This window comes from Coenobita brevimanus, chromosome 40 (assembly GCF_032717465.1).
Source record: "Coenobita brevimanus isolate Jiangsu-jjx chromosome 40, ASM3271746v2, whole genome shotgun sequence".
NCBI lineage: Eukaryota > Metazoa > Arthropoda > Malacostraca > Decapoda > Coenobitidae > Coenobita > Coenobita brevimanus.
Window position 1 is genome coordinate 44234044 of NC_136993.1, and position 21602 is coordinate 44255645.

Here is a 21602-nt window from a genome sequence, read left to right on the forward strand (position 1 = left end):
ACCTTCCATCCCCCTTTCTCTTACTGGGCGATCTGAATGGTCATCATCCAGTGTGGAATGAGAGTATGACCAACCCAAGAGGATGAGGAGTTGGGGGTTTTGAATTCAGGTGAGATGACGTACTTTAATAATCGGGCTGGTGTTCTCACCTCAGCTGATTTGTCTCTGTGCTCAGCTACTGCTATTTTAGATTTTAGGTGGGGTATGTTGCCAAATTTGCATGGCAGTGATCACTTCCCAATTTTTTTTTTTTTAACTTCTGCTAGGTGTGAGCCACAATGTCGTCTTCGTTGCTGATGCCTGGATAAGGCGAACTGGCCACATTTCAGGGAGTTATGTTCCACTGACCGCACTGTGGACGGTTTTGGTAGTGCTGATGAGGCGTATATAACTAATGTAATGCACTCAGCAGCTCTGTTATCTATTCCCAAAACTTCTGGTCGATTTCCTAAACGTCCAGTTCCTTAGTGGACCCCTGAATGCACCTCTTACTCTAAGAGATGAGGCCCCTTAATTTTATGAAAGTACCAGATGTTTTGTTGCTTTTTTTTGAAAAGGGTGTACCTTGGGTCATTGGAAATTAGTAGTTTTAAGTTTCAACAGTGGTGGGTGTGGACGGAATTAATACCTTTCCATCATTCTGCAACCGCCACTGATTCATCAAAATTATGGGCTAAGACAAAATATGTTAAAGCCCATATCTGATAAGATATTATAAGCAGAACAATTAGCTATGCGTCAAAATACTTGTTATTGAGTTGTCTTTCAAAAATATAACACCCATACAAATCTTCCCATTACTGAGGTCAGTAGAAGTCATAAGGTCACATGACCTCAAATTCCACAGAAAATCGGATATCTCTGCAATTAAAGCTCTTGCATGGACATGTATTGATAGGGGGACACAAACAAACACCCGTGTCTGAAACTAGGGCCATGCAGGCAGTTATTTTAAAAATGTTTAGCTCAATTTGATGATATGCATTAGTCGTGACAGCTTGATAAACTTAGGTGATTTTAGGGATGTTGCACCTGATTTGTCAAATAAATCCAAGACATGTGGTTAACCAGTCAGAAGTGGTGGAATGAAACTAATTCAATTGTGTATTGTGTAAAATTGCAGTTTGACGTTACATTCCTTTCTCCTTTGTGTTCCAGGTGAGAATCCAGAGGAAACTGCACGCTGTAAAACCTGATGTGCACTCTGAGAAGTAAGTGCCTGCAACAAAAACACTACATCAGCATTTTTTTTTTTTTATCAGTATGCATTTTTTTGCAATAAAGTGAGCAGAAAGATTAAAGGTAAAGAAGTCTCACTGGTCAGCTGTAAATTTGACAGTGCCTCCAAAAATGTCAACGACGCAGCTCATGCATTAAATGATGGTCCAATGTTGGCTAAAATAAGTGACATTGAAATTTTCGCCAAAGACGTGAAATACCACAATGAGTGCAAACGAGATTACATGAACAGAGCAAAATGTGTTTTGTCAAAACAGGACAACAGTGAACTAGTGCAGGTGTATCAAGATGCCCTTGATTCACTTTTCTGATGTATTGAGGCATCTGTCATACGGAACAACTGACCGGAATACGTCACATCACTCCATCATCACTACTGTGAGATTATCGAAAGGACAGCTAAGGAAAAAGGATTTACAGTTGAGCCATATAAACGTTTTACCATTAAGGAAGATATGTCACAACATTTTGGTAAGAGGGTAAAATTGGATAAACTAAGTAATAAGCATGGATTGGTACTTTTTTCTAGTAGTACATCAAAGGAAACTACTCCAGATGGCATCCCATTGTAGCACACCCAAGGAATTTACTGTGGTAGAAGCTGCTCGAATATTACAAAGCAGAATATATGAACTCATGAAGGATGTATCTGAACTTCCAACTCCATTAACCCTACATGACTTCCAGAATGGGCAATCAAAGCCACCAGACATTTTGATTAAGTTCTCTGAGACTCTTCTGTCTGGTACTCAAGAGGCAAGAACACATTATGCAGCTGAAGAAATAAGCAGATGGACATCATCTCTATCAGAGGATGATTTGTTTTGTGTGAGCAAGGGCAAAGTAAAACCTTCAAAACACCTGTGTATGGGATTAGGAATGAAAAGCTTGACAGGGAGTAGGCGAATCCGTGAAATATTAAACCGTTTTGGACACTCGATATGTAGCCATACTGCAGAGGAAATTGAGACCGAACTTGCTTCAAACATATCAGACAGAGATAGACAAATACCGGACATACTGCTGCAGCAGCCAGGTTTATCAACTGGCCTTTCTTGGGACAACTGCGATTAACTGCCTGAAAAGTTATCAGGAAAAGACACGCTTCATGATACGGTTGGTATCCGTTAGCAAAACAAAATTTCAAATCCAGTCGTTGAAGAGGAACCTGTGTGTCATGGGCAAGGTTTTCCTTTAAAAAGGCCCACCAAGCAGAAAAGGCAGTATCAAGCTCCAGAGAGAACCATTGTGCCATACAAGCGCCGACCATCAATGACAGGATTTAGTTATGAGGTCCATATAGTGGATCCACCTACTGTCAGCCTTGAAAGGGCAAAGAATCTTAATCTAATCTGGATGTTATCTTGTCATGAAAAGCAGGTGACACCAATGTGGTGCGGGGGTGAATTCCTTAGTGTGTAATGACGCCTTGCCACAGCAGGTAGTTGGCTATATGGAGAACATTGAACTCCCCCTATACGACTAGATGTCATGAGGGAAAGTCTTGTAAGATCTTAGAAAGTCACCCGTGAATGTGGAGAAAAATATGCCATTGTCCACTTTAATTTGGCAATTGCAAAACCTGCACTGCAGATACAGGCTCAAGAGTCCCCTTAGTTTGATAATGTATTTATATCCTTTGGTACCTTCCACATTTTCAAGGCATATTATGGTGAACTGGGGTACATTGCAGAATCTCCTGGGGCTGCTGAGATACTATGTTCTGCTGATATGTTAGCCTCAGTCTCAGTGTGTGGATTCCTTGGAGGAAAACACTTTAACAGGTGCAAGCGTTTGCATCCCCTACTTACCACCACAGCCATACAGAATCTTCATTTTAAACAGTTTCTTGAACTACATGGAGCTCTGTCCAATGAGTGCATTGCTGTGTTGAAACACTTGGCTGCCAATCCTACCCCGGAATCCCTCTCAGTTTTCATGATTTCTGACGGAATTACAAATCTATTGGAAAGATATGAGAAATTCTCTGACAACACACGTCAAGGAGACCATGGAGCAACAGCAAAGTTCTGGATCATCTATGTTGATCTTGTTCATCTCTATCTACATTTAGACAGGGCATGTGGAACAAATGATATAGACCTCTACATATATGTGCTTGGCCTGATGTTTCACATTTTCTTTGCTACCCACCGTCCAAATTATGCAAGATGGATGACAAAGTACCTCCTGAACCTGATAAACATGGAGTACACACATGAGGGAATACGTCATATGTTTGACGGAGGTGCTCTCTCTGTTCGCCGTACATCAAATTAATTATCCCGAAGTGCTGTTGATCTAACATTAGAGCAAACAATTAACAGAGAGGCTGTATCTAGTCGTGGGGTATCACAGCCTTCAGCAAAATGTTAGTGCGAGAAAAGGATGGACTGTAACTAGGTCTATTCGTGGCAGCATAGTTAGTGCCCTTTTGGATAAGGCAGGCCTTGTCATATCTGAGGAGCCAGCCCAAGTACTAAAACCATCAAGAATAGCGAAGAACAACTCAGACTTGATCAGCATAATAAAACAGATAGAAGATATGCTAAATCCCTTTACATTAGCTGATGACCGGCTCTATTGTCTAACAACAGGAAAGGCGGCACCACATGAGGTAAAAGTTGACCTGCCCCAGATTGCTTAAAAGAGAGCTCAGTGGTACCAGGAGTTTGTGAGTGAGTGCAAGGATAATCCTGGAAGGTTTGAAAAGCCAATCAAATGTCAAAAGGTTAAGAACCTTGGCAATGATGCAGTCAAAGTCAAAATCTCTACCAAAGACCAAAAGATGGAGATGAGGTGCACCAGCGATTTGTTTGGCTGGCTGCTGTAACTGGCTGCTTCAAACAATGTAGACTTAGCAAACGTCCTTACATACCCTCTGACTCCTGTGCCATTGTCACTCTGTCATCTTGATGGGGCAATGAACAAGACACCTAAATTCTCTCTTGCAAAGAAAATTGAGGCTAGGATAACTAATAAGAGAGAACCTACCAAAGTAGATGTGTATCTGATTGATACCATGTTCCTTCTACACACCCTTTCAAACCCCCGAGCAACCTATGGTGGTATAGCCAAGACCATTCTCTTGCAAGCCTATTCTTTTGCTGCAGAAGTGCATCTTGTTTGTGACACATATAGAGAAGGGCCATCAATCAAGGGATATGACCATGAGGAACGTGGAGATTCTCATACTGTACATAAAATTCCAGGTTCATCTCAGCGAAGACCACCTGATTTTCGTGGTGCTCTACAGTCAAGTACATTCAAAACTGAGCTGTTGAACTTCCTTGCACGAGAATGGCTGTGTCCAGAATATGCACCTGTAGTGGAGGGACATACAATCTACTTCGGCATTGGCCAGTCTTGCTTCAAATATACAGCTAAACAAGGAGAAGTACAGTGTAGCCAGGTTGATGAACTAAACAGCAGTCATGAAGAGGCAGACACGAGACTCCTTTTCCACACGCAGTATGTCTCACAACGTGATCTTGAAGCACCTAAAGTGATAGTTGTTCGGAGTGATGATACCGACGTCCTTGTGCTGCTCATCTATCTTGCAGATCAGGTCAGTGCAAGTATATGGATGGATGCTGGGAAGAACTCGGACAACACCCGGCGTTTCACAGACATCTATTCCATACAATAGACCTGACACAGGATATGTGTGCTGCATTACCTAGTCTTCATGCATTCACTGGCTGTGATTATACAGCATCATTCATGTGGAAGGGTAAGTCAAGACCATTTGAAATAATGGTGAAAGATAGACGATTTGCTGCAGCATTAAGCAAACTGGGTACGTACAGTTCTGTGGATGCAGATGTCGCAGCTACAATGGAAGAGTTTGTTTGTGCTATATGCGGGATTCACATGTCTGATGTCAACCTCGCACGTTATCACCTATTCAGGAAGCTCTATGCACCATCTAAGTCTGGCCAGCCTCTGGAGAAAATTAAATCGTCTGATCCATGTTGTCTGCCTCCCTGCAGAGCAGTGCTTCAGCAGAAACTAAAACGTACGAACAATGTGGCAATGTTGTGAAGGAATGCAACACTCCATAAACCAATTAGATTTAGGCCTGATGGGCATGGTTGGACAGTCTAAGATAACAAACTGCGAGTGGTTTGTTTTGAGGGGCCCCAAACTCCAGCAAGTATCAGTGTAGATGAGGACAATGACAGTGAGGATGACGACATGCCAGAATATGATGTGTCTTCTGATGAAGTTATTGATGAAGACTAAACCTAAAACCTTACATAAACCCTTTAATCTTTACAGGAGATATTTTTCCTGTTTGGTAGTTAACCACAAGGCAATGTTTTGTATGGACAACATTTTACATGAAAGATATAACTGAATTTGTAAACTTGCAAAATTAAATTGAATACAGATCGTTGTCACAACCCTTTCGTACCATACAATTGAAATAATTCTTATTTCAAAAACTGCCAATACAACCCTAGTTTAAGTTACATGTGTTTGTTTGTGTCCCCCTATCAATACATGACCATACAAGAGCTTTAATTGCAGAGATATCTGATTTTCTGTGGAATTTGGTCATGTGACCTTTTGACCTCTACTGACCTCAGTAATGGCCCGATATATGTGAGTGTTATATCATTGAAAGACAACTCAGTAGCAAGTATTTCGACGCATAGCTCACTGTTCTGCATAAAATATCTTATCAGGTACGGGCTTTAACATTTGTCATACCCCATAATTTTGATGAATCGGTGGCGGTTGCAAAATGACGGAAAGGTATTAATACCGTCCACACCCACCACTGTTGAAACTTAAGACTACCCATTTCCAATGACCCAAGGTACACCCTTTTCAAAAAAAACAACAAAACATCTGGTACTTTCATAAGAATAAATGGGTCTCATCTCTTGGACTATCTGCAGTGAGGGCTAACTAGGTTGCCTTCTCTAGGCTTTGCTGTCATTGTAGGGACACTCAATATTTGGTGGCTTTTCGAAGGATGCGTGCTCATGCAAGCGGCGTGTTGAAGGAGGCCAGACATGCTTCATTGCAGGAGTACATTCCCTCCCTGCGCTTGAGGACTTCTCTCACCCAAGTGTGGAACTGGGTCAGAAAAATTTCTGGCAAATTTCATGTTCCTTCCCCTCCTGTATTATCTGATAAAGATGGGGCTGTGACTGATCCCTTTGATGTTGCTGAAGTGGTTGTCAAGCATTTTGCTTGCGTGTCCAAAAAGAACACTGAATCACCTTCGGCATGCCAATGTCGGTGCTTGAAATCCTGTAGTTTCAGCTTCACATCTGAGGGAGAGTCTTACAATGTCCCCTTTTCTGTTTCTGAGCTTTGGGTGGCTTTTTCACAGTGTCATGATTCGTCTCCCGACTGTGATGATAATCCATATGCCTTTTTATGTCATATGTTTGACGAATCCCTTTCCTTTGTACTGGCACTATATAACAGAATTAAGTGTACTGGTGAGTTTCTATCTTCTCGGGGTGTTGTTGTGGCTATCCCCATCCCTAAGCCCAGAAAGGATCATCTGCAGGGGACAAATTATCGTCCCATCTCTCTAACCTCTTGTCTTTGCAAGATGTTGGCCGGTTCATTTCGTATTTAGAGAGGAGCAATTACTTATCACAAGCCCAATATGGTTTTCGGAAAATGCAATCTACCACTGATGCCCAACTGGCCTTGGAATCTCCACTAACGAACACCAGGTCACGGTCTTCTTCGATCTGGAGAAGGCATACAACACTTCCTGATGGTGTCCGAGGCATCTGGAATGTCTCTGATAGAGAGGAAGTTGCAGCTGGGTCTTAACAGAATTTCTGAGAGGGCTGAGTCTTGTGGCTTCCGTTTTTATGACAGTGACTGTGCCTATTTATCATCTTTGGGGATTCATCCAGACCCTAACTTGTATCTCTATGGCTGGTGAATATCCTGTGAAGGCATCTTGCATTAAAGCACTCAGTCTTCTGACGATTTTGGGTCATACTTCTTGGAGTGCTGATCGTCAGACCCTCCTCCTCTTACATAGGTCTCTTATCCATTCTAGACTTGAATAATGATGTGAAGTCTACTCCTCTGCAACAGATTCCCGTCTCTGGATACTAGATACTGTGCATCATACTGGTGTATATCTGGCAACTGGAACATTAAGGTCATCCCAGATTATGAGATTGTTGGTGGATGCTGCAGGTTGTGTTAGGAAGAATACTGCCACCGTATTCCCTGCGCATAGTAAAAGACAACTAAAAGGGGCGGGGTGAGGGGACCAGGGACCCCCTCCTCTGTTTTTTAGTTCCTAAAAAAAGACAGGCCAGAGAAAAGGATGGGGGATTGAGTTATCCCTGTACCCTGAAGATTGGGTCTATGAATGTGCGTGGATGTAGTACGATTGAGGCTAAAAGGGAGGAGATTGGGAGAATGTTTGTGAGAAGAAAGTTGGATGTGTTAGCTTTGAGTGAAACGAAGATGAAAGGGAAGAGTGAGTCTATGTTTGGAAGTGTGAATGGAAGATTGTCAGGTGTTGATAGAGGAAGGGCAAGAGAAGGTGTGGCCTTGTTAGTGAGTCCGGAAGTACAGCAGTGTGTGATTGAATGGAAAGAGGTGTCATCGAAACTGATGTGGGTGAAAGCGAAATTTGATTGTGAGTTGTGGGTGTTTGTGAGTGCATAAGAGCCTGGTAGTGAAAGGGATGAAGAAGAGAGAGAGTCTTTCTGGAATGATGTTGATGAGTGTCTGCAGAGTTTTGGAGCAAATGTGAATGTGGTAATGATAGAAGATCTGAATGCTAGAGTGGGAAATGTAGCAGTTGAAGGTGTAGTCGGTATGCATGGTGTGCCTGGAAGAAATGAAAATGGGGAACGAATGATAGCGATGTGTGTTGAGCTAAAGATGGTGATTGGAAATACACTGTTCGAGAAGAAAGATATTTATAAGTATACATGGGTGAGACATGAGGGTGGAATGGTTGTGGATAAAGCATTGATGGACTATGTGGTTGTGTCTAGGAATGTAATAGGAAGATTGTTGGATGTGAGAGTTCTGAGAGGGGAGAGTGGAGGTATGTCTGACCACTACCTGGTAGAGGGAAAGTTAAGAGTAGGTAATAGATGGGTGAGAGCTAGGAGATTTAGGTGTGGCAGGGAGGTTTTGAAAATGAGTGAGTTGGATAAAAGAGAGAAAATGATAGAGTATCAGGAGAAATTGAAAGATGAGTGGAACGCAGTGAAAGATCAGGAAAATGGCAGTGTGGAGGAGGAATGGAAGTTGTTTAATAGTGCTGTGGTGGGGCATGCAGAAGAGGTGTGTGGTGTGAGACGTGTGGGTGGTGGTGTAAGAAAAGGAAGTGAATGGTGGTGCGAGGAAGTAAGTATGGTTGTGGCTAAGAAGAGACGTGCATATGAAGTGTGGCTGCAGAGGAAGGATGAGGTGTCATATGAGAGGTATAAGGAAAAGAGGAATAGGGTGATAAGGGCTGTGGGTGATGCTAAAGGGGCAGCAGATGCAAGGTCGGGTAGGGGACTGACTGAAAATTTTCAGCAGAATAAGAAAATGTTCTGGAAGGAGGTGAAAAGGGTGCAGAAGGCAGAGTCTGGGAAGGAAGAGCAAGTAAAAGCAGAGGATGGAAGGATGTTAATTGAGATGGATGGAGTAAGGAAGAGATGGGCAGAGCATTTTGAAAGATTGTTAAATGTAGAGGAGGAAAGGGTGGCCTAGATTGTGGCGGATGGAAGGGTGCAAGGAATAAATGTGTTGGGAGAGTTGAATGATTCTTTGATCACGAAGGAGGAAGTGGAGAAGGCAGTAAAGGAGATGAAAACAGGGTAAGCTGCAGGTATGGATGGGTGTGGTGTGGAATGCCTGAAGGGTGGTGGAGTGACTTTTGTTGACTGGTTAGTAAGGTTGTTGAATGTGTGCTTTGTGAAAGGTATGGTGCCAATTGACTGGGCAAGTGCTTGTGTGGTCCCGTTGTATAAAGGCAAGGGTGATAAGTATGAATGTACTAGCTTTAGGGGTATAAGTCTGTTGAGTGTTGAAGGTAAGGTGTATGGTAGTGTTAATTATGAGAGTTAGAGAGGGTACAGAGGGAGTGATTGGTGATGATCAGTGTGGCTTTAGGAGAGGGAGGGGATGTGTGGAACAGGTGTTCGCAGTGACACAAATGTGTGAAAAGTATTTAGCAAAAGGCAAGGATGTGTTTTGGGCATTCATGGATTTAGAGAAAGCGTATGATAGAATTGATAGGGAGGCTTTGTGGACTTTTTTAAGATTGTATGGACTTGACGGTAGGTTACTAAAAGGGGTGAAAAGTTTTTATGTAAATAGTAGAGCGTGTGTAAAATTGGAAATGCTGTGAGTGATTGGTTTCCCGTGAGAGTGGGGCTGCGACAGGGATGTGTGATGTCGCCTTGGTTTAATATTTATATGGATGGTGTTGTAAGGGAGGTGAATGCAAGAGTGTTAGGCGGAGGTCTGAGTCTGGTGAATATTGATGGTGGAGAGTGGAATCTGAAGCAGCTGCTGTTTGCAGATGATACTGCACTGGTGGCAGATTCAGAAGAGAGATTGAGACAGTTGGTAGAGGAATTTGGAACGGTGTGTGAAAGGAGGAAATTGAAAGTAAATGAGAATAAGAGTAAAGTGATGAAGTGTATGAGGTTGATAGATGGTAGGGGAATGAATATAGTTTTGAATGGTGTATTGCATGAGGAGGTAGAGTGTTTTAAATATTTAGGGTCACATGTTGCTGTGGATGGAAGAATAGATGCAGAAGTGAAGTTTAGAATGAACGAAGTTGGTAAGGTGCAAGGAAGAATGAAAAAAGTGTTTAGATGTTGCTCGCTTAGAATGGATGTAAAGAGAAGGCTGTATGAGGATGTTGTGGTACCGACTGCGTTATATGGGGCTGAAACATGGAATATTGGTGTAGCAGAGAGGAAAAGTTTGAACGTAATGGAGATGAGGTGTCTGAGGAGTATGTGTGGAGTGACGTGTATGGATCGAGTGCAAAATGATGAAGTGTGAAGGAGAACAGGAGTTGTTCGGGAGATGGCTGGTAGAGTTGAGCAGAGGGTGTTGCGATGGTTTGGGCATATGGAGAGAATGGATAATGAGCGATTGGTGAAAAGATAGCTATACTCCGTTTTTTTTATCGAGGCGAAGATGAACTTGAGAGATTGGTGATTATTGGCTGAATGCAACATTACTTCATAATCTAGCATTATTAACTGACAACAAATATCTGAGGGGGAAATTAGGGCTAGTAAATATTTTTTGGACATGTTGCATTCAGCAAGTCATCATCAACCTGTCAAGTGCATCTTCGCCTCAATAAAAAAAAATGGAGTATAGATCTGATGTGAGAGGTGTAAGGCTGAGAGGGAGACAACGAATAGGATGGATGGACAGTGTGAATAGAGTGCTGGATGCGAGAGGGATGTCTGTTGAGCAAGAAAGAGTGGCTGTGTGTACAGTAACATAAATAAATGGAGAGAAATCGTGAATGAATAAATGATGATGCAGCCCTGAGGGGATATTATTCAGCATTTGGTCTGATCAGCTAGTCAGGTCAGGTGTGGGTAAGGGGATGGGTCTATTATGATGTGGCAGGAGTAAACCAGTTCTGCTGTCGGGCCCTGCTGCGGATGTCACTGATTGCACTGTGCAGTTGAGCCTTGTGTGGTGTGATGTGGTGAGGATCTGTCCCTTCTCCCCTTTGGGGCTAAGATGCGAATGAATGTGTTTGAATGGATGAGTAAATGAGGAGTGTGTCATCCTGTCTCGGCTACCTCCCTTTCCTTGGGGGAAGCAGCCTAGGTATATAGATGGATAAATGGTGGATACTGGTGCCCTCCCTTTGGCTTTGTGTCGCCAATCTTTGATGATGAGGCGTTGGTATCATTTTCACTGCCTTCCAGACCGAATTTCTTGTGCCATGGTCCGATCTGCTATATTAGCCCTCTCTCTTTCACGATTGACAGTCTGTGTCCACATTGGAACCTGAGTGTCGGTTTTTGGCTACTCCCTCTTGTTACATCCAGTAGGTCTGTTGTTGGAAAAAAGGGCATAATTCCCCCTCAAGTGTCCCTCTTTCTCCTTTTAGAACATGCCTCCACCCATGAGGGTTTCTGTTCTTGTCTATTCTGATGGATCTAGAGTAAGACTGATACTGGAATAAGCATTGGTGTTGTCTTCCCTTCCTTCAGTAGAGGGGGGAGGTAGCCTTCCTGGTATTGCTCCAGTGTATATGGCGGAACTGATTTTATATGCTCTCCAAATCCCTTTTCTCCCCTCTAATCTGCATTTGTGATTTTTAGTGACTCCCGTAGTGTTCTTTCTGCCTGGAGTATTTTAGTGCATCCCATCCACTGGTTTTATCATTTTTGGAGTGGCTTTTTCTTCTTGGTCATCATAAGTGACATATGGATTTCTGTTGGCTTCCCCTGGATGTAGGTGTGGTGGGCAATGAGAGGACAGATACTTTGGCTAAAGCTGCAATTTCTTGGCAGCCACGTACTGACTACCCACTTCCCATCTTCCAATGTAACACCTGACTGGCTTTTCGAGATTCGTACGTGCTGGAAGAGACAGTGGGTTTGGTGTTGCTCATAATAAGCTAATAGAATTTTTTCAGGGAGTGGTTGTGCCAAGGGTTCTCCCCTTCATGCCTCGGCGATTGGAGGTGGCTCTTGCCAGGCTTTGCACTGGGCACTCTCGGCTTATGCGTGGTTTCCTGATGATTGGTAGGGCTCAGTCATACTGTGATGATTGCCATGTTCCCCTTACCGTCCGTCACTTGCTAGTCGTGGTTTCCTGATGATTGGTGGGACTCAGCCATACTGTGATGATTGCCATGTTTCCCTTACTGACCGTCACTTGCTGATCGAGTGTCCAAGTCTGGGGGACCTAGGTCAGTGATTCCTCTGTAGACATAAGAGACCAGATGGTGCCTACTGTCTGTTCTAGATGAACGGTGGAGCCTCCGGCGATATTACTGATGTTTTTAGTTTTCTTCAGGAGGTGGGCCACCTTCCACCTTTATAAGTAATTGACACTTTGTACACTATTCTTTTGTTATTTTCAGTGTTTTATTTCTACTAATGGATATTAACTTTATTTTGATTATGCACTTTTTTATTTGCGTCGTCTTTTACCCTGTCTGGCGTCATACGACCCTGGCAGCTGCACAGCCAGATTTTAATTATATTCAGTCAATGAATACCTCAAGATAAAGCCATCCTCCATGAGGCCAATCTGCTAGGCAAAGGTCTCATATGGACATCATGCTTGGAAAAAAGGGTGGTGGATCTATCTGGTGGACTGTTGGTCCTCTCTCACCTTAACCATACCCCTGCAGGATTTGTGAAGCAATAATCTGGTTTGGCCTGGTATAGGACTGCTGGTGAGTCTAAGTATGCGTTTCTCTGGACAATGCATGCTGCCTATGGGAAAATTTGTTCAGGACAGATCTTACCAACCTGAAGTCACAAAGATGCTGGGAGTCTCTGTTGTGGTCAATGAACTTAGCATTGAATGTATTTTCCCTTGGCAGGTTGTGCCATGGCAATCTACCACGGGAAGTAAACGTGATCCCAGCAGAAAGGATGCTGCGCTCGACACATGCTCCATCCAGTCTGTGCCGGCCTCAGGAGACTGTTTTGATGATGGATGGTACCAGACTCCCTTAACTCATGATCGTAGCCAGTGCCTCAGACTTGGGATGGAACATGCAGTCATGAGAGGGACACTAACAGTAGGAGGCCTGGACAGAGACAGAGCATGTCAAGCACATAATGTCATGCACATATATGTCAGGAAGCTAAGGGTAGTCCAAATGGACAACTAAGTAACAGAATATTGCATCAAATAATGTGGTACGTCAAGGTCAGAGTCCTTACTGGCACAGACAGAAGAAATCCAGCAGCTCATCCACCATCGCCATAGGTACCTGTCAGTACTTTCTAGAGAGAAGAACCAGAGGGCATATACTCTTTGGAGGTTCAAGATGGCCTTAGATGAATGGATTCTTTGGTGGGGTATATTTAACTCACTGGTTCTTAGGTCTGGTCACACTCACATGGACCTCTTTGTCACCAACAACACAATGCAGTTATTGCTATACCTATCCAAGATACGCTGTATGCCGACAGGTGACTGGATGCATTAGAAGAATACTGATTAAAGTGGACACTCATACATCTGATTCCCCCAATGCATCCAAAGTTCTCCCAAACATTGTTAGCAAGCTCAGTCTTGACTGGGAGAAATCTGCTTTTAACACCAGAGTACTGCAAAGGGAGTGCCCCACTCCACAGCCTTTGGGAAAGGCATGCCTTACCAACCCCCTAACAGAGAAACTGCATTCAGCATTGAATCATTATGCATGGTATTTTTATTGCGGGTTGTAACCTCCCACTATCCACCTAATGTCGCACAGGCTATACTACGTGCATTATGGGCCTCCTCTATTTGCCAGTACCAATCCTACTGGGTTGCTCTCCTCTGTTTCTGAGTTGAAATGGGCGGTCCTTTTTAAGGAGAAGATTGCATACACGTTTGCTGGCTCTGTCGATGTTTTGGTTGGACTTACTTCAGCGAATTCAAGGATATAAAACTCCTTGTTGCTTGCAGCAGAAGTGAATGGAGCCAACCCTACAGCCAGCTAAATGCGGACACCCCTTTTGACATAAATAGGCTGTCGAGAATTGGAAGTAGGAGCAATTATTAACTTATAATTGAAGTGCATTTCTTAGTTGTGAACCATTACTACATACAATAGCAGTACCCTCATATACATTTGGAAGCCTTTTGACATGTTTCTTCATGCATAACCAATGAGATATAATATTTTGTCATATGATCTCAATGGTAAGTGGGGGCAGCCATCATCCATTTGCTGCATTTAATGGACCCTTCTGGCGATTCTACCCTGAGTTACAAGCTAAATGGTTTCTTGTAATCAAGGAAAATATTTACTGTGGTGTGTGGCAAACCACATAACGAAATCGATGCTTTGTGGTCTTTTGGCTTCAGGTTCTTTTACTAGATGGCAACCATAAAGGTTTCCGTTTAAGAGTTGTTTCGGGATCATTGCTAAATTGATGACACCTGGGTTATCTGGGTTTCTCGCCCATTCCTTAAATGCCAGTACGTAGTACCCTGGCTCCTGACTCTTATCTTATTGTTGAGAAAAGGAGTATTGCATGATAGATGAGCTTTCTACATTGCTAAATGGCTGATTGCCTTCACAGATATTGGCCCCAAGGATGATGAAGCATAGTCTGCTGCTGATCACCCTCTTTGTCGTTGTATGTGATGCAAGGAACCCTCTGCTTACACCTTTTGCAGGTACGGTTGCTTAAAATATGCACACACTTTCAGTGATCTTATACACTTATATGCATATAGAGTTATTCTTCCATGCTTATCATGTAGTTTTCACTCACATATAAGCTTGTCACCTACTAAACATTTTTCGGGTCAACCAACACAAACCCAATGTCCTTCGGTGACCTGCCTATTGGATCGTTTTTTGTCCTTGAGTCTGTTTTACCAGGATCTATTTTTCCCGATGGGTCGGATTTTCAGGACCTATTTTCACCCATGGGTCGGTTTTCTCAGGACCTGTTTTCCCCCATGACTCAATTATCTGCCACTAACGCAGACCTAGTTTCTGCCACTAACCAGTTTTCTACATAGTACCTATACTTCCCCCTGAACTTATGCATCCCTTATACCACTTTTCTCTCTGGAGTAATTTTCGTCATGGAATAATCTCACTTCATGACCTGTTTACAACATGGACCTATTTCCTATCTGTGGGGGACATTTTCTCCACAGGCATAATTTCCTGCATGAGCTTTTCGTCTGTCGTGGATGAAATTCCTGCAGAAACTAGATTTCCACAAGAGACCCATAATCCCATAGATGTATTTCCTTCCTATTGCATACTACTACTACTACTACTACTACCACTAGTACTACTACTACTACTGAAAATAATAATAATCTATCTATCTATTGCCAGACGCCTCAATCCCGTTTGGGGTGGCCACAAACAAATCGCCTCCATGTCCCCCTGTCCCCCGCCATTTCACTGCCCTGCTCCCAACTCACACCCTCCTCTCTCATATACCTCTCCACCCCATCCCTCCATCTCATCCTCGGCCTCCCCCTCCCTCTCCCTCCCTCCACCTCACTCACATACACTCTCTTCGTCAGTCTTTCACCCTCCATCCTCTCCACATGGCCAAACCACCTCAGTGTATTCCTCCTAACGCTTCCTATCACATCCACATCCACACCACAATGCTCCTTTATATCCTCATTTGTCAGCCTGTCTCTCCATGTGACTCCACAGGCTCCTCTTAAATAACTCATTTCCACTGCTCTCACTCTTGACTTGTGTCCTTCCAACAACGTCCAAGCTTCACTTCCATATGTTAGAGTTGGTATCACAATACTGTCATATAGTAACTTTTTTCACTTCCATGCTCACTTCCCTGTTCCTTATCACTGCTTTCAAAGAACCAGCAACCTTTCTTCCCTGCTGTACTCTTTCAAGCACTTCACCCTCCAAACCTCCATCCTTACTCATCACACTACCCAAGCACTTAAACGTACTCACATTTTGCAATTCCCCACCATCCAACCTCGCTGCACATTCACTGTCTTCACCTCTCTCAAAGACCATCACTTTACTCTTCCCTACATTCACATTTAGATTCCGTTTCTTACACATTCTCCCAAACTCATCCACCAAGTGTAGCTAGCCTTCATCTTCACTCAACGACACAGTATCATCTGCAAACAACGGTACAGGGAGTTTCCAAACACTACCCTCTCTCATCAGGGCCACTCCAACATCCACTACCCTACCTTGTACCTCTTTTATTACCCCATCCATGTACAGATTGAACAACCATGGAGACATGACACATCCCTGTTTCAATCCAACCTTTAAAGAGAAAAATTCACTCAGTTCACCAACCACACGCACTGCAGCCTTAGAACCATTATACCTACTCTTCACAGCATTCAACAACTTCCCATCTACTCCATATATTCTTAATACTTTTCACAATCCTTGTCTATCCACCCTGTCATATGCTTTCTCCAAATCCATGAAAGGCACATACAACTTCTTTCCCTTCTCTAGAAACTTTTCCACTAAAGATCTAAGAATATCTGATCTACACAACCTCTTGCCTTCCTAAAGCCTCCCTGTTCTTCTCCAACTAATTTCTCTGTTCTTTCTCTCTGTCAATAAGTATCCTACCATGCACTTTTCCTATTATACTAAGAAGACAAATGTCCCTATGTTCAAGGGAATAATTATACCTGATTTCCAATCCTCCGGGACTCTACCTTCCTCCCAGGCCAATCTGCACATCTTCCACATCCATTCTATTACTATCTCTCCCTCATGCTTCAGCATTTCACCACACACTCCATCAGTTCCTGGGGCTTTCCCCAATTTTACTTACTTCATTGCTTTCACAACGTCTATCCTACTGATTTCTTCCTGTCTTCTCACCTCCCTCCTTCTCCCAGCCATTCCCCAGCCACTTACTGTATACTCGCATTACTTCCATCCTCTATGTTCAACAATTCCTTAAAGTGTCCTCTCCATCTGCTCACTTTTTCTCCCTTCTCCACTAGTAATCTACCATTTTTATCTTTCACTCCCCTGCTAACTTCATTTCCACCCTGTCTTACTCTCTTCACCTCCTTCCAGAACATTTTCTTACAGTCCCTACACTTTACACTCAAATTCCTTCCAAATGTCCTCATCCACTCACTTCTTACTCTCTCTTACTAATCTTTTCACCTCTCTCTTCCTTTCTACATATAACTCTCTCCTCCGCCTCTCTACTTCTTCCACGCCCCTATTTCTCATCCAATCACTGTATGCTTTCTTCTTTTGTGCCACAGCCTGTCTCACCTCTTCATTCCACCACGCTCTTCCTTGAACCCCCCCTCCGTCTTCTCTTCACCCCACACACCACATCACATGCTGCACATATTTCTTCTGTGAATATCCTGCACACACCTTTCACATCCCTCATCTGCTCCAGTTCATATTTGGCCAATCGTTCCTCCACTTCTCTCTTATATTCTGCCTTTTTCTCATCCTCTCGTAACCTTTCCACTTTCCTTGCAAATACTCCTTCTTCCCGTCCTTCCCTTCTTCTATTTCTCCATCTTATTTGCATCTTGATTCTGGCCATCACCAAGTAGTGGTCAGAAAGTCCACTCCCCCAACCTCTATAAGCTCTTCCATCCATTACACATCTTCACATCCTTTCATCCACACACACAAAATCAATCATTGCCTTCCCTTTTCTGTATCCTCCTACTTTCTCTATACTCATTTCAAAGCCAAAGGTGGCTGTTGTGTATACATACGCAATGACTTATCTTGCTCTCGTGTTCCTGAACTTGATTCTTCTGAATTCTCCACACTCTGGCTTCGGCTTTCCTGTCATTCTCTGACTAAATATATCTGTGCTGTTTACTTATCCCCTAATTCTACTGACTATCAAAAATTCTTCGACTATCTTACTTCTACGATGGAACACATTCTGTCCATTTCTCCTTTCTCTGAAATCTCCATTCTTGGAGATTTCAATGTTCACCACCACCTTTGGCTCTCCTCTCCTTTCACAGATCCACCTGGTGAACAAGCCTACATCTTTTCTATCCTTAATGACCTAGAGCAGCTCGTACAGCACCCTACCCGTATCCCTGACCGCCTTGGAGAGAGCTCCAACATACTTGACCTCTTCCTCACAACTAATCCTTCTGCTTACTCTGTTAATCTTTTCTCTCCGTTGGGCTCCTCCGATCACAACCTTATTACCTTAACCTGTCCTGTCACTCCGGTACGGCCTGTGGACCCTCCAGGGAAACGTCGTCTGTGGCATTTTGGAGCCGCGGACTGGGAGGCCCTCAGGCAGTACTTCTTTGATTTTCCCTGGAATGATTATTGCTTCCATGGCCGTGAGCCATCTGAGTGTGCCTTGCGCATTACGGAGGTTATTCTCTCGGGCATGGAAGCATACATTCCTTTCTCATATCCTTTGACTAACGCAAGAAAGCCTTGGTTTAATCACGCTTGTTCTAACGCTGTCCGCAACAAGGAGAAGGCCTACAAAAGGTACCGGAGCCAACTCACCCCTGAATCACATAATCTTTACGTTTCTGCCCGGAATCGTGCTAAGTCTGTTCTTCGCTCTACTAAAAATAATTTCATCCATACTAAATGCTCTCAACTCTCCAACTCGAATTCTTCCCGCTCCTTCTGGCACCTTGCCAAAAAACTTTCTAACAACTTTACCTCATCATCCTTCCCTCCTCTTTTCTACTCTGATGGTTCTGTAGCTATTTCTTCTACTGATAAAGCAGATCTCTTCGCACAGACTTTCTCCTCCAATTCCACCTTAGACGATTCCGGTGCTGTTCCTCCATCACTTCCCCCCTCTGACTTCCTTATGGCTGACATTAAAATTTCTTCAGTTGATGTATTTTCTGCCATCACTGGCCTCAGTACTAACAAGGCATATGGGCCTGATGGGGTCCCTCCTGTTGTTCTCAAGAACTGTGCTTCTGTGCTTACACCCTGCCTAGGCAAACTATTTCGCCTTTGTCTGTCAACTTGTACCTTTCCTTCTTGCTGGAAGTTTGCTCTCATTCAGCCAGTCCCAAAGAAGGGTGACCACTCCCAACCCTCCAACTATCGTCCAATTGCTTTAACGTCCTGTATTTCAAAAGTTTTCGAGTCAATTCTTAATAGAAAAATTTTAAAGCATCTTTCCTATCACAACCTTCTTTCCGATCGTCAGTATGGGTTCCGTCAGGGACGCTCCACTGGCGATCTTCTCACCTACCTTTCAGACTCCTGGTCATCTTCCTTTCGGGACTTTGGCGAAAGCTTTGCCATTGCACTTGACATCTCAAAGGCTTTCGATCGAGTCTGGCATAAATCTTTAATTTCCAAACTGCCCTCCTACGGTTTCTATCCTTCTATCTGTGCCTTCATCGCTAGCTTCCTTTCTGGTCGTTCTATAGCTGCTGTCGTAGACGGCCATCGTTCTTCTCCTAGATCTATCAACAGTGGTGTTCCTCAGGGCTCTGTCCTATCATCTACTCTCTTCCTTTTATTCATTAATGATCTTCTAAGCTGTACATCTAACCCTATCCACTCATACGCTGATGACTCCACCCTTCACCTTTCCATTCGGTTCCCGCAACGCCCATCTCAACAATTACTTCAAGGAACAAGGGATGAGGCTATGGCACACCTAATATCTGACTTGGCTCATATCTCTGACTGGGGTAATAATAATATGGTTGTCTTTAATGCATCTAAGACTCAGTTCTTACACCTATCAACCCGACAAAATCTTCCACAGGTATACCCACTAATGTTTAATAATATTCAGCTTAATCCTGCATCATCCTTGAACATGCTTGGGGTTTCATTTACTCGGGACTTATCTTGGAAAGATCATATTGCATCTCTTGTAAAATCTGCTTCCAAGAGATTGGGTGTGCTAAGCCGACTCCGCTCTTTCTTTACCCCTGCGCAATTGTTGACTCTATACAGGGGTTTTATCCACCCCTGTGTGGAGTACAACTCTCATGTGTGGGGAGGCTCCCCACATACAGCTCTTCTCAATAGGGTGGAGTCAAAGGCTTTTTGTCTCATTAACTCTCCTCCTCTTACTGACTCCCTTCAACCTCTGTCTCTTCGCCGCACTGTTGCATCTTCATCTCTTTTCTATCGCTACTTTAATGGTCACTGCTCCTCTGAATTGTCTGCTTGCATTCCTCCACCTCTACGACGGGCGCGTAGCACCCGTCTGGCAGCAAACTCTCATCCCTTCTCTGTCCAACTCTCTAATGCAAGAGTTAACCGTTACTCCCAGTCTTTCATTTATGCAACAGGTCAGCTCTGGAACTGTCTCCCTCTGTCTGTATTTCCTGCTGCCTATGATCTCCAGTCTTTCAAACGTAGTGTGTCCAGGCATCTCAAAATGATCGGATCTTGAATTTGGCTCTCTATTGTATTTTGTTTTTCTCTTGGAGGGAACTGTTACTGCGGGCTCATGGCCTTTGGTTCCTTCTTCCTCGCATAAAAAAAAAAAAGTTCACCACCGACCCTTCTCATCACTCGTCATGTATACCTGTGGATCATTTAATGCCTGAAGAGGGTATTGGCTATCACTAACCCCCTCCCACCACAAATGTCCACTAATGCACTGCCATTCTCATCTATCTCAGCAGGCACACCCCACTCACCAACTATTCCATCCACCTTCACATTCCCTATTTTACCATTCATATCACCAATCAAAAACACTCTCCCATTCTTTCCAAATAATAATAATAATAATAAGAAGAAGAAGAAGAAAAAGAAGAGGAAGAAGAAATAGAAGAAGAACTAGAACACAGTAAAATTCTCCAAGGACAATTTTGATATATAAAAACTTATCTCTGTGTTGCTAGTAGAAGCCGAGCTATAATGGGATTTGAGGTCAAGGTAACTGATACTGTGCATGTCACCTTATGTCATAACGATCTATTAGTCCATCAAGTGTGGTGCCTCTAGCTTTAATCCTGCATGGAAAATTTGTGACATTCCATTTTTTTTTTTTTTTAATACCAGAACTGAGGAAGGAAAAAAATAATCCAAACACCAGATTCCTGGAATCGTCCATTCATTAAATAATCTGTAAAAGTCGGACTTGAAGAAACGGAATAAATGGAACTGCCCCAATTTTTGACCCCAGGCAGTCTAAGAGAATAATCAACCAATTGGAACTATACTCACTCCCACACTGCATCTGGCTGAAGGCTATATTATGGTAAAATTTCTGCTTTCCAGCTTAAGCCTCGGTCACACACAAGCAACTCAAGGTCTGACCCCATCCCGAGTCATGGTTGTAACGCATTTTTTCATCAATTTTCCCTTGATTCGCCGGCAAAGCCTGGACTCTTTCGGGCACTCGTGAGCCACTGGGACGACTCGTTAGGCCCCACAATTTGCCAAAAGTCATGACACAGTTGCGTCACAGTCAGGAGTGTCATACGTCGGGAGTGAAGCAATCTTAGCTCAATTGGATGAGTTGTGATGCGGTCATTGTGTGTCGTGATGCTGTCACCGACAAAAAAAAGTATTACAACTGCGTGTCCCTCATCAACTAACTAGACACTGGACAGGTCCATGGTGGTGCACTGGGTGTCACTGGTGGTCCAGGTGTGATGCCCCACCCCATGCTGGGTGTCATTGGTGTTCTAGGTGTGATGTCCTGCCCCCCACTGGGTGTCACTGGTGCTCCTGGTGTGATGCTCTGCCTCAAGGGTCAGTG